This window comes from Delphinapterus leucas, chromosome 4 (assembly GCF_059928025.1).
Source record: "Delphinapterus leucas isolate spDelLeu-1000000601 "Yukka" chromosome 4, BTC_Dleu_Yukka2, whole genome shotgun sequence".
Lineage (NCBI taxonomy): Eukaryota > Metazoa > Chordata > Mammalia > Artiodactyla > Monodontidae > Delphinapterus > Delphinapterus leucas.
In genome coordinates this window covers 67194461-67208730 of record NC_143132.1, presented here as the reverse complement: position 1 = coordinate 67208730, position 14270 = coordinate 67194461, and the positions used below count along the sequence as shown (strand labels likewise).

The 14270-nt window shown below is 33.3% G+C and overlaps 1 protein-coding gene and 1 pseudogene across 1 annotated transcript in view; both read right to left on the bottom strand.

The window, feature by feature from the left end:
- STXBP5L (syntaxin binding protein 5L) overlaps positions 1-14270 on the bottom strand; it is a 384965-nt gene that overhangs the window by 44346 nt on the left and 326349 nt on the right.
- On the bottom strand, positions 6195-7487 carry LOC111169797 (actin-related protein 2/3 complex subunit 1A pseudogene; annotated as a pseudogene).

The window sequence follows — 14270 nt, the reverse complement described above, 5'->3', positions numbered from 1 at the left end:
GTTTTGTCTATTTTTTTTTTTTTTTTTTTTTTTTTTTTGCGGTACGCGGGCCTCTCACCGCTGTGGCCTCTCCCGTTGCAGAGCGCAGGCTCCGGACGCGCAGGCCCAGCGGCCATGGCCCACGGGCCCAACCGCTCCGCGGCACGCGGGATCCTCCCGGACCGGGGCACGAACCCGCGTCCCCCGCATCGGCAGGCGGACTCCCAACCACCGCGCCACCAGGGGGGGCTTTGTCATTTCCACATGAATTTTAGGATAAGCTTTTCCATTATTTAAAATGGCTATTGGTATTTTGGCCGTGACTGCATTAAATCTGTTAGATTGTTTTGGGTATTACTTAAACAATATTAAGCATTTCAATTCATGAACAAGGGATGTATTTTCACTTACATAGGTCTTCTTTAATTTCTTTTAGCAATGTTTTGTAGTTTTCAGTGTACACGTTTTATATCTCCTTGGTTAAATTTATTTCTAGGTATTTTATTATTTGGGAGACTTACAAATGGAATTTTTTAAAATTTCTTTTTCAAAATTTTCATTGCTGATGTATAGAAATGCAGCTGATTTCTGTGTGTTTATCTTATACGCTGCAACTTTGCTAAATTATTAGTTCTTTTGTGGATCCTTTGGGATTTTCTGTATAGAGGATCATGCCATCTGCCCACAGGGATAGTTTTACTTCTTTACTAATTTGGATGCTCTTTACTTATTTATTTATTTTGCTTAATATCTCTGGCTAGAACTTCCAGTACAAAATAGAAGTGGTAAACAAAGGCATCCTTGTCTTGTTCTTGATCTTAATGAAGAAAGTTTTCAGTCTTTCACCCTTGAGTAGAATGACTGTGGGCTTATCATGAATGACTTTTATCAGTTTAAGGAATTTCCCTTCTATTTCTAGTTTTCTGAAATTTTTTGTTTGTTTTGTGTGGTTTTTTTTTTTGAATCATGAAAGGGTATTCAATTTTGTCAAATCCTTTTTCTGCACCAATTGAGATGATCATGTGTGGGATTTTTCCTTCATTCTGTTAGTGTGGTGTTTTTACCTTTTTAATTTTCTTCTGTTGAACCACTCTTGTATTTCTGAGATAAATCTCACTTGATTATGGTATATAATCCTTTTAATATGCTGTTGGATTTTGTTTGCTAATACTTTGAGAATATTTGCATGTATATTCATAAGGGATATTGGTCTTTAATTTTATTTTCTTGGGTGTTCTTTGTCTAGGTTTGAAATCAGAGTAATGCTGGTTCATAGAATGCATTAGGAAAGGTTCCCTCTTCTATTTTTTGCAAGAGTTTGATAAGGATACGTGTTAATTCTTCTTTACATATTTGGTAGAATTCACCAGTGAAGCCATCTCATCCTGGACTTTTCTTTGTCAGGAGGTTTCTGAGTACTGATTCAATGTCCTTACTTGACATTGAATAGCTAAGCTCAGATTTTCTTTCTTCTTAAGTCAGTTTTGGTAATTCATGTATTTCTAGGAATTTGTCTATTTCATCTAGATTATCTAATGTTGGCATACAGTTGTTCATAGTATTCTCTTATAATCCTCTAACTTCTGTAAGGTTGATAGTAATGTACCCACTTTTATTCCTGATTATAACTGTTTGTATATTCTCTTTTTTTTTCTTAGTCTAGGTGAGGGTTTGTCAATTTGTTGATCTTTTCAGAGTCAACTTATGGCTTGATTATTGATTTTCCATTATCTATTTTATTTTCTTTCATCTTTATTTTTTTTTCTTACTCTGCTAGCTTTGGGTTTAATTGGCTGATCTTTTCTAGTTTGTTAAGGTGTAGAGTTGGATTATTGTTCTGAGAGCCTTCTTCTTTTTTTTTTTTAACATCTTTATTGGAGTAAAATTGCTTTACAATGGTGTGTTAGTTTCTGCTTTATAACAAAGTGAATCAGTTATACATATAGATATATCCCCATATCTCCTCCCTCTTGCGTATCCCTCCCACCCTCCCTATCCCACCCCTCTAGGTGGTCACAAAGCACTGAGCTGATCTCCCTGTGCTATACAGCTTCTTCCCCCTAGCTATCTATTTTACATTTAGTAGCATAAGTCCATGCCACTCTCTCACTTCATCCCAGCTTACCCTTCCCCCTCCCCAAGTCCTCAAGTCCATTCTCTACGTCTGCATCTTTATTCCTGTCCTGCCCCTGGGTTCTTCATAACCATTTTTTTTTTTTAGATTCCATATATATGTATTAGCATATGGTATTTGTTTTTCTCTTTCTGACTTACTTCGCTCTGTATGACAGACTCTAGGTCTATCCACCTCACTACAAATAACTCAATTTTGTTTCTTTTTATGGCTGAGTAATATTCCATTGTATATATGTGCCATATCTTCTTTATCCATTCATCTGTCGATGGACACTGAGGTTGCTTCCATGTCCTGGCTATTGTAAATAGGAGCCTTCTTCTTTTTAATGTAGGCATTTATACCTATAATTTTCCTCTGAGATGTGTCTACGGTGTAACCTATAGATTTAGTTGTTTGTTTTCATTCGTCTCAAAGTATCTCCAATTTCCCTTTTAATTTCCTCTTTGATCCATTAGTTGTTTAAGAGTGTTCTATTTAATTTCCAAGTTTTATGAATTTTCCAGCTTTATTTCTTTTCTTTTCCTTTTTTTTTAAAATTAATTAATTAATTTATTTATTTTTGGCTGTGTTGGGTCTTCGTTTCTGTGCAAGGGCTTTCTCTAGTTGTGGCAAGCGGGAGCCACTCTTCATCACGGTGCGTGGGCCTCACTGTCGTGGCCTCTCGTTGCGGAGCACAGGCTCCAGACGTGCAGGCTCAGTAGTTGTGGCTCACAGGCCTAGTTGCTCCGTGGCATGTGGGATCTTCCCAGACCAGGGCTCAAACTCGTGTCCCCTGCATTGGCAGGCAGATTCTCAACCACTGCGCCACCAGGGAAGCCTTCCAGCTTTATTTCTGACCTCTAGTTTCTTTCCATTGTGGTTAAAGAGAAAACTTTGTATGATTTTAATCTTTTGAAATTTACTGAGTCTTGTTTTGTGGCCTAAAATATGTCCTGTCCTGGACAGTGTTCCATGAGCCCTTGAGAAGAATATGTCTTCTATTATTATTGTGTAGAGTACTTTATATATGTCTATTAGGACTAATTGGTTTACAGTGTTATTCACATCCTCTTTTTTGATCACCTGTGTAAATTTTCTATCCTCATTGAAAGCAGCCTATTGAATTCTCCAACTATTATTGTAGAATTGTCTAATTCTCCCTTCAATTCTGTTAATGTTTGATTCATATATTTGGGACTCTGCTATTTGGTGCATATTTATTTACAATTGTTTTATCTTCTCACTGAATTGATGCTTTTATCAATATATAATTTCCTTCTTTGTTAGCTTTTGACTTAAAGTCTACTTTGTCTGTTAGTATTAATATTGCCACCCAAGCTTTGTTTACTATTTGCATGGAATATCATTTTCTATCATTTTAATTTTAATATATTTGTTTTTTTAATCTAAAATGAGTCTCTTGTATAGTTGGATCTTACATACTTTTTAGTCTGCCAATTTGACTTTTAAATGGTGAGTTTAATCCATTTAAAGTAATTACTTTAAAAAAATAATTACTAATAAAGAAGCACTTCTGCCATTTTTATATTTGTTTTCAAAAAATATCTTTCTGAATTGCTCCAATACTGCCTTCTTTTTTGATTCATTTTTTTTTCTAATGTATCTTTTTTATCCCTCCACATTTCCTTTTCTGTGTATTTTTTAGTTATTTTCAAATGGTTATCCTGGTGATTATAATTAACATCATAAATTTATAACAATCTATTTTGAATTGATACCAACTTAGCTTCAATAGCATACAAAACTCAGCTCTTATAGAGCTCCCTCACCTCCCCTTATGTTGTTGTTGCCTTAGTATCTTTATACGTTGCATGCCCATTAAAAAAGATTTATAACAGTTTTATACATTTGTCTCTTAAGTCATGTAGGAAACAAAAGAGGGGTTAAGAAAAATATAATAATACTGGCTTTTATATCTGCCTATTTAGTTACCTTTACCAGTGTTCTTTATTTCTTTAAATGGCTTCAAGTTACTGTCTAGTGTCTTTTCACTTCAGCCGGCAGACTCCCGTTAGTATTTCTTGTGTGTGTGTGTGGGGGGGGGGTCTACTAGTGATAAAGTCTCTTTGCTTTTGTTTATCTGGGAATGTCTTAATTTCTCTTTCATTTTTGAAGGAAAATTTTGCCAGTTATAGAATTCTTTGTCGACATTTTTCTTTTCTTTCAGCGCTTTAAATATGTCATTTTACTGCATTTTGGCTTTTATGGTTTCTGATGTGCAACTGGCTTTTAATCTTATTGAGGAGCCCTTATACATGATGAGTCGCTTCTCTCTTGCTGCTTTTAAGTTTCTCTCTTTGTGTAAAGTTTGATTGTAATGTGTCCCAGTGTGGGTCTCTTTGAGTTTTTCACATTTGGAGCTCATTGACTTTCTTGGCTGTAGAGATTCACATCTTTCCTCAAGTTTGGGATGTTTTCAGCCATTTCCTCAAATATTCTTTCTTCCCTTTTTTCTCCTTCTCTTCTTGTGGTACTCCCATAATATACTGGCATACTCAATGGTGTCTCACAAGTCACTTAACCTTTGTTCATTTTCTTTCATATTTTTTTGCTCCTCTGAGTTGATAATTTCAATTGGCCACTTTCTTCTGCCAGCTCAAATCTGCTGTTAAACCTTTCTGGTGAATTTTTCACTTTTGCCTTTGTAAATTTTAGCTCCAGAATTTCTACTTAGTTCCTTTTTATAATTTCTATTTCTTTATTAATAGTCTCTATTTGTTCATCCATTGTTATCCAATTCTTAATTGGCTTTTTCATTTGTGCTTGTTTTAGCTTCATAATCTTTTAAAAAATTGTTTCATTGCTCCCTTTGAGTATCCTAAAAGTCTTTAAAATAAGTCTTTGTTATTCTTTTAATAAAATTAATTTCATATAGAATGAACTGTTGTAGTACTTAACTTTTGTCTTTTTTAGCATGAGACTTTTTTTATGTAGTCTGGAATTTTTTCTCCAGCTCCCCCTTCTTTGTTCTCTACTCTGGATAAGTAGTTTTATAGTTGCTTTCCACTAGTTTCTAGATCTTTAGTCTATAATTTTCAGAGTTCTTGATCCATGATATTGCAGGAGCTATGAAAAAAGAGCTAGTGGGAAATCCTGTCGGTCCAGTGGTCATGACTTGGTGCTTTCACTGCTGTGGGCCTGGGTTCGATCCTTGGTCAGGGAACTGAGATCCTGTAAAATGCATGGCACGGCCAAAAAAAAAAAAAAAAAAGAAAAAAGAGCTAGCTACTCACCTAGTAAGTCAGAAACCAGGCCCAAGAATTGTTTGAGGGTTTTAAAATCATGCAGGTGGTAGGGGTTGTTGTTGTTGTTTTCTCTATTTTTTTGTTTTAATTTCTTAGGTCATTAATTTGATTTAAAAATGTGGTTTGTAAGATTCTACTTTTACGTATTAAGGTTTTCTTTGTGGTTTTAACATTGGTTTAACTTTTATAAGTTTTTCAGTGGGCACTTGAAATTATAACACATTTTCAAGGTATAAAGCTCAGGATATATTAAATAAATCTTCCAAGTAAATTATGTTTCTTTGTTCCCATATGGTTTTTCTTACTTTTTGCCTCCTTGAGTTGTCATTAAATTATGTTAGAATCTCTTATGGTTATCACATTTCTGTTTAATGTTTCTTGTACATCAAGAACTGTAAGAAATGTAATTATTATCCTACATTATTTGGTTTATTAAAATTTGTAAACAGTTTCATTGTAGATGGTACATTTCAGCACTATAAATATCAGCACTTTTCTAATTTAATGTATTTTGCCTTGAACTCAGCTGATATTAACATCATAACTCCTGTTTTATTTTTGCTAGTAGTTGTTTTATATGTCCTACTACTAGCCTTTGAATCACTTTGCTTTAGATGTCTCTCTTGTGAATTTTGTTTTGCTATACATGCTGAAAGCCTTTTTATTGTAAGTAAAGTAATTCACTTTTTATATCTATTGACAGAGACATTTCATTATAGTTCTGTCATTTAAAAAAACACATTTAGTATTTTTACTTAATTTTCTGGGAGACAATTTACATACTAACCCCCTTCTTAAGTTAATGTGACAATTTTCCATAATGAACTGCTTAAAGAGAAGCTTTGGTCTAGAATGGAATGAAACAGCCAAAAACCAAACGTACAAAAAAATAGATTAAAAACTTTAAAAGACTGTTTAAAAATCCAACATTTTCACCAGTTATATTCAAACAACACTCAAATGATAACGGCATATGCATTTTTAGTGTTTCCTTGTGGTTGGCTTTCCTCACCATCTTGCAAGTTACAAACAGAGCTGCAGTCAGTTGTAGTCTGTCATGCTAGATCATAGAGGTTCACTCAGCTTCATATTAGCTGAAGGCCCTGGGTGGAGGACTCTAAGGTCTTGAAATCGCAAATCATCATGGCTCCATTGATTCCTATAGGGCAAAATTTCTGATCATCTTGCTTGTCTACCTTGCAAATAGGTACTTGAGCGATGCTATTCTGGTGTAGCATCTCTGAGGCTGTATTATGGTCCTTGATTGTGACTCTTGTCTATGTTGTGGAAATGTTCCATGGCTAACATGTGCTGGATGCTGTGTTTTGGAATGTCTAGTTTGGAGACTAAGGTCAAGCAGCCATGGTCATCTTAGTTAAAAAGCACTGGGCAGCATTCTTGGCCAGCAGCTACAACAACAATGTTCTCTGAGACAAATAATACACTCAGGAGTGACAGGAACTCTGTTTTCAGATTGCAACCCGAACACTATTTGAGACATCAGGACTGCACGTGGTGCTTACTCAGGCTCCCAGTGGTAGAGAAGTTGAACCAGGGACCCAGCCTCCAGTGCCACCAAACTGTGACATCAGTTAACCAAAATGCATCTTGCTACTCCATGGCATACTGGTTGGCTTTTCATCCACTTTTTAATTGTATGTAGAAGCACTCTGCATTTGAAGTCACATGATCCTGCTGTCAGCAAAACACGGAGATACCGGTCCAAACTAAGGACAGTGAATGAACTGGCTTTTTAATGTGCTTGCTTACCCACTCGTCATTTTTATATCCAAGTGACAGACAGAAATGAATTGTTTTTCACTCTCCACAGCAAATTTGTTCTTTAGAGGGGACCACTTCACAAAGGTGGCTGCATGATTAATTCTCAAGGTTACCAGGGTTAGCGCCCAAACCCTATCTTTCCAACTCCTGCAAAGGACAGTGTGATCATGCTCGAGAGCCCTATCCCTACCTGTGATGTCTCCACTGTGCTCCTGGAGTGCATGAGGTTTCACCCACTGGCTCCCATTCCTCTTATAGGTGGGAACTTTGTGGGTATTGTGGCTAAGGGCAATCTGAGTATGGCACGGCAACTGGCTCCAGTAAAAATTGTTGCAGGGACAATATTTTTGGTGTTTTTAAAGGTTAGAAAGCTGGGGTCAGGGAAGTCCTGACAGGCTCAGAGTGTAGAATTTGAAGACTCTGGTCAGTCAACAGGAACAGGCTGTGTTCCATTCTGCAAGTTTTATGTAGATTATTTCATCTTCCTCTTCCTTCTTCTCCTCCTCTTCCCCCCTTCTTCCTCTTCCTTCTTCTTTTTCCTTCTCTAGTTTCTGTAGCTTCTTTCACTATATGGCCTGTATTTTCTTATTTATATGTATTATCCTTTGCCTGATTTATTTGGGGTATTAATTATTTTTAGTGGTTATCTTGAAGATATAATTTTAATTCTTCTTGAATTGCTATATATGCATAATGTCAATTTATTTCCCCTTGTGAAAGGTGAAATTAAGTATAATTCCTCTTCCTCTGCTTATCTTTGCTCTCAGTTCATCACCGATTAACCACCACACTTAGCTATAGAAATATTAACTCTTGTTAGCAACTTTAACCTCTCTTTTCCCTCTCGAAAAAAGAAAAGTTAAAGTATTTCTATATCATTATGGATTTTATGTTTACATTTTATTTTATAATAATATTTGCCACTGTCATTTAACTTTAGTTTTACAATTAAATAAATTAAATTATCACTACTTGTCCTTTGACCATGGCCTCTCCACGCATCTTTTCATTGGCTGGAGGCCATCCTGTAGTAGATATTTTTAAGGGTTCACGGGGGCCTGTGTTTCAGTTACAGTATTCTATAATGCATATATAACACTATTCATAACGTTGTGCCAGCCCCTGGATTATGTGCATTCAGGGTTTGAATTATCAATTCATTTTTAGGTCATTAATTCAAAATCTTTATTAAGAAAGAGAAATGTCTGTATTTTTTGTTAAAAATTGAGAAACAAGATAGTTTTTCACTGAATGTTAAAATGTTAGGGAATAAAGCAATTTACCATGATTCTGGTAACTACTTCATAAAAGGCTAACAACTTGAGGGTTCTAATTGCATAACTGTCCAACGTATGAGGTTTTTACTGTTATTACTATTATTTTACTTTTACTGTTATACTGCCACTCCAGATAAGGATTTTTGTAACAAAGAAGTTATTACATTAGTACCCAAAGCTCTCCAACACGTTGTCATCTTTCCTTTGTCTTCAGTGAACAGCTCATATACACAGTCACTAATACCTTTACACAGATGACTGTTATCTATTACTTTGGGCTTGAGATTTCCCCTCTACACTCTAGCCCTACATTTCTTTTTTTTCTTTATTTTTTTAATTGAAGTATAGTTGACTTACAATTTGTGTTAGTTTTAGGTGTACAGCAAAATGATGTATACATATATTTTTTTCAGATTATTTTTCATTATAGGTTATTGTAAGATTTTCAATATTGTTCGCTGTGCTATATGGTAAACAGTCCTACATTTCTAATTGCTCACTGAGTGGTTAACATGAATGTCCCTGAGCAACTCAAACTCATTTTCCTTTCCTCTCAAACCAGGTATTCTCCATGAGAATGGTATTCTCCATTTTCTGCACTCTAGTCATCCTTGACTCCCCCTATTTCCTATGCCTTACCAGCCCTGTTCCCTCACTGTTCCCAATCCCAGTTGTAAAGTCTCCCATGGTAACACCTCTTCATTTTCACTGTTGTTATCCTACTTTGGTCCTTATTTGGTGTACTACAATAGCTTCTTACACATTTTCCTCCTTCACTAAAGGATTATACACCACTGGAGAATATTCTTCCTAAAACCATGTTACAAGCAACCCAGGATATATTTTACACCAAGGTTTTACATTGGAAGAATTTACATACATAAAGACATTTATCCTCTTTCAGAATCCTTATAATTTTTTTTCTGGAGATTTGTGGGAAACAAGTTTTAAAAATGAAATTACATTGACAACATACTTAGAAATAGGGATTTAATGAAATTTTATTGTGAATACTTTTAATTGCAAAAAATCCTTTAGTAAAGTGATAAGCACTTGACTATTTTATCTTTTATATATGTGAGTTTTCATAATCATCTTTGTCTAAAGTATGTGTAAAAATAGAATGAAGCAACTGGGAAGGAGATAATTGGCGACTGACAGTTTTAGGAATTGTTTATTAATATGTTTATTAATAACAATCATGCCTAACTGACCTCCAGATTAGAATTAAAACTAAGAGCTTTCTTTGCTACTTCCAATAAATATGGAAGTGGGCTGAGAATCTTCTTTCTATTTTTTTTTATTATTCCTTTTCAACATTCTAGGAAAGAAATTATGATATGTGGAAATTACGTGAATAAATATCAGAATGCATATTTTTCTAGAGAAAAGCATTCTCATTCTTTAGTCTTCATTTGACATTTGTCATAGTACATGCTATACAAAATGATAGGTAATTATAAGATTATAAGTTTTGCAATGATATATACCTGATTTAAATTCAGTTTTGCTATAGTTGTATGACCTTAGACAAATTTGAATTTTTCATAGCCTTAATTTATTTGTAAAGTGGGAACAATAGTACTAATCTATCTCAGATAATTTGTACAAATTATGTAGCATAATGTCTGACATGTAGTAGGAGGTCAATAAATGGAACTAGAATGTTGATTCTTCCTCTGACATCAATTACATTGGCAAAATACTAATTAACTTCATAACAATTTTGTTAATATTAAACTAATAATAATACTGAATATGTTAGTGCTTTGCATTTAAAAATACAATAACATAATTGTCCAATTTAATCAAATTCGTCTAAGATGATATGTAATCAGATTTTGAATGTAACAAACTATTTGACTAAAAGTTATTTAATTTAGATACAATGAGATGAGGTATATGAATATGCTCCATAAACTTTGGGTATTATGTTCTGTGATCTAGGTTAAAATCTTAATTCTACAATTTATTAACAATATAACCTCAGTTTCTACTCTGAAAAAAAAGACTGGGAACAATGATAACTATCTTAAAGAGTTGCTAAGAAAGTCAAATAAAATAATGTATGTGAAACAGCTTTGTACACTAAAAAATAATGCAAAGACTAATTATTGTATTTTTCTTATTTCAACCATGACATTAGTAGGATTTAATGCTATGACTTTAAGTCAGAATAAAGGAGATGAAAATAAAAGTAATTCAATTAAATTTCAGAAAAAAAACTATCTTGGCACAAGCAGATAAAAGTTCTGAAAGAAAAATTTATGAAAGCCTATTTATTTCAGAGCTAGAATTATGAATAAGCTCTTAACCACCACAAAAAATAAACTAAAAGTGAATAAAATCTTCTATAACTTTCTTAAATGGAGAGAACTCTATTCTTTTATGTATCGGACTTTGTTGTTGTTGTTGTTAAATAGCATTAATTCTAAATGATATTAATATACGAAATGGGAAAAATAGTTCCAGAAAAAGTGATGTTCATTTACATGGTTACAGTCACAAGGGTCCATATGCATGACTAGTTAATGTTTAAAACCATTCTCATGATAAAAAAAAAAACCCGAAAACATTATATACCTTGGTGTGTAATGATTTATGAAACATAATTTTGTAAAATGATTAACAAACAAAATGTTGAATGCTGCCAACAGAACTGTATGGTGATTTTTAAGAAAGGCTTTTTGGAAAGCCATTAAACACTGCCATCTAGGAAACTTGTTATTCATGGACTGGTTGGTTAAAATGTTCAGCCAAATGAATGTAACAAAACTTAAAATTGTTGGCTTTTGCCTACCGTACCAAGATCAGCCTTAAGATCTGTTGGCAGACTTAACTTTCTTGATCCTTTAACTGAAACAACAGAAAAAGGAAAAAGGCAGTTGTTAATTATATAAAATTAAAGAGGAGGGTGAGGGAACAGTATGTTTTACAGTATAAGTATTGAAATCCTAATGAACGTTACATTTAGTGAGCATTATGGAAGCAGAAATATTGTTCAGTGTTAGTTTGTTGTCATTCAGGAATAAATAATATGCAAACAGAAACATGAGAAAAGCAATTGTTATTACAGTAAATAATTAAGTGCATCTTTGCATAGTTTTTTTCACATGTAGCATAAGAAGTGATTTCTTATTTTGGAAAGAACCAAAAATCAATTCCAGATAAATCTGATAGATAAAAAAGTACTGCAACAAATGTATAAGTTCAGATCATAAATAACAATGGTAAGGGGGAAAACTGATGAACTCTGTAAGCATTTTTTGAAATAGAAAGAAAATTCTATTATAGATGTGTATGATATAGTGAAGGAAACTTTACCATACCTATGGCAGATGAAATGACTTATATATTGAATACTACAATGTTAAATTCAGTAGATAAAAAAATCTTAAATAAAAAATATTTGAAAATAAATTTAATTATATTATTATAAATCAAGCTGTCATAAAATGTTTGAATAAACCAAGAAAACTCCTACAATTTATTGAAAATTTGCCTCATTATCTGTTTATAAAAATTTTACATTGGGCATCTCATAAAATATTTAACTAGAATGTTATAATAGAAAGAAATTGCATTAGGGGAAATCATGTTAGAAATATTTTCTGTCAGTTAATACTTTATTAAGACTCAAATTGATACTATCAATTAATTTATACCTTCTAATGAGTGATTTTCTTTACAATTAGGAAAGATATTTTAAAATAAAGATGCAGTATGATATAGTAGAAAGAATACTCAATTTAAAATCAGAAAACATGAGTCACAAATTTCTGAATTGTTACCACCTAATTACAAAACTTTGAAAAAGTTTTATAAAAATCCTTTCATCAATTTTCAGCTTAATCTTCCCATCTGTCAAATAACATGTTTGATACTATCTCTAATATTTCAGCTGGAATTACTGGAATATATTTTATAAAACCTAAATATAATAGAAACCTAAATATACTTTTTGTGTGTCATGAAATATTACTCATCTTTTGATTTTTTTCCAACCATTTAAAAAACCCATTCTTAATTCACAAGTCATACCAAAATAGGTTGCAAGCTGGATTTGGCCTGTGGGCTGTAGCTTGCTGACTACAATATGCCATGCTAAACTACTTATTAAAGGAAATCTAAGCATTATCATTCTAATAAACATAATAGCAACAGGCAGTTGTCTCTATAAAAAAGATATTAAATAATTCTATTAAGGAGAAATCAAATCAAATTTGAGCAATGTGGGTTTAGAATCAGCAGCACAACAAAAAGATTGTATTTATATAAAAATGTCAAACTAAATAAATATATGTAATAATTATGCCAGAACAGGTTGCAAATAAAGTATATTTTGTAAATTGATTCACAATTCAGATAGACTGAGGAAGTGGGATGTTACTATTTAAAATCTTTCACTTAATTTTTAAAATAGGAACTAATTCTTTATAATGTAAGGATTTGTTTCAGAATTTATCTTTTTAATTGTTTCTATTTTGTTTTTAAATAGGGTATTTCAATATATCTATATAGTATAAATTCAAAAATGGATTATAATGATGCTTTCAGAAAGAAGTCAAACAGTTCCTTTCTATTAGTCTAGTATCTAATTTACTCTGGCTCTCAAATCTCCACTTTTTGGGATACCCCTTCCACTTCACCACCAACCTTCTTGGCTTCCTGTAGACTGCTTCCTACCTAAAAATTGGGGGCCCGTAACAAACCCCAACCTCAATTGTATAAATGGGGGAGGAAAAGGGAGCAATTAGATGGTGGGATTGATTGACAAACTTCTTTAATAACAATGTTAATAACAGGTGTCTGTTATTTATGCACAGAAAAATCTTCACTTGTCCAGCTACTAGTAAACTCATACTCATCCTTTAAGACAGCTGAAAAATCACCACCTCCTCGAAGGCAGCCTCAGCCTTAAGGCTTCATTTGGTGCCATTATCTTAACTTTCATAGCACCTTGTACACATCTTTTATAACACATTTTATTATACTTGATTTTTTTTACTCTGTCTACTATCGACTAAAATCCTGAAACTTTGCGTTCTCTAGGGATGGGGATTATATTCCCAATACCTAATTAATTACTGGCATAGAATAGATGTACAATAAGTGTTTGCTGAATGAAAGTTTAAAAAAAACAGTAAAGTCGGAAGGTAGGGGAGAAGGGTTATTCTGAAGAGGGCTAAACAGACAGAAAGCACGTTTCAAGTGGTACAAGAATATGTTACACATTAACATTTGAGGAATTTGGGTTGGAAGATGAGTAAGGCAAGAGGGAATAAGAGGCAAGTAGTCCTGGAAATAAACTGAATGAAAACAGTACATATTAACCTGTGCAATGTGCCCTTGGGAATGCAGCTCTCTGAATTTCTTCATTTTTACTGTTACCTAGCAAAAGCATACATACCACTATCATTTCATATTGTTAGCCAAAGAGGAGAAAATAGGAAATAGAAACTTCACATTACTCACTGTCTTAGCACACTGCACTAAGAGAGGTGGAGAATCCTGGCTCAAAGGAATCTTTAAGGTCACATAGTCCAATATCCTACTCAATGCAAGTATTCTCTTACAACATCCTTGACATCATACCTGTTTGTGATAGATACCTTCAAAGTATAAAAAAATCCAATTTTGGGTTGCTATAATTGCTACAAAATTTCCTTCCATTTGAGCTCAAACTACTTTCCTTTACCATTTACTAGTTTGTTCCAGTTCTAACCTCTGGCACAATTAAAAAAAAAAAAGTAACTCATTTTTGCTCTCATATGCCAGTTCTTAAAGCATTACGGGCCATCTCTAGGTACTCTCATTTGGTCAGCAGGAATCTGTATTTTAATAAGTGTT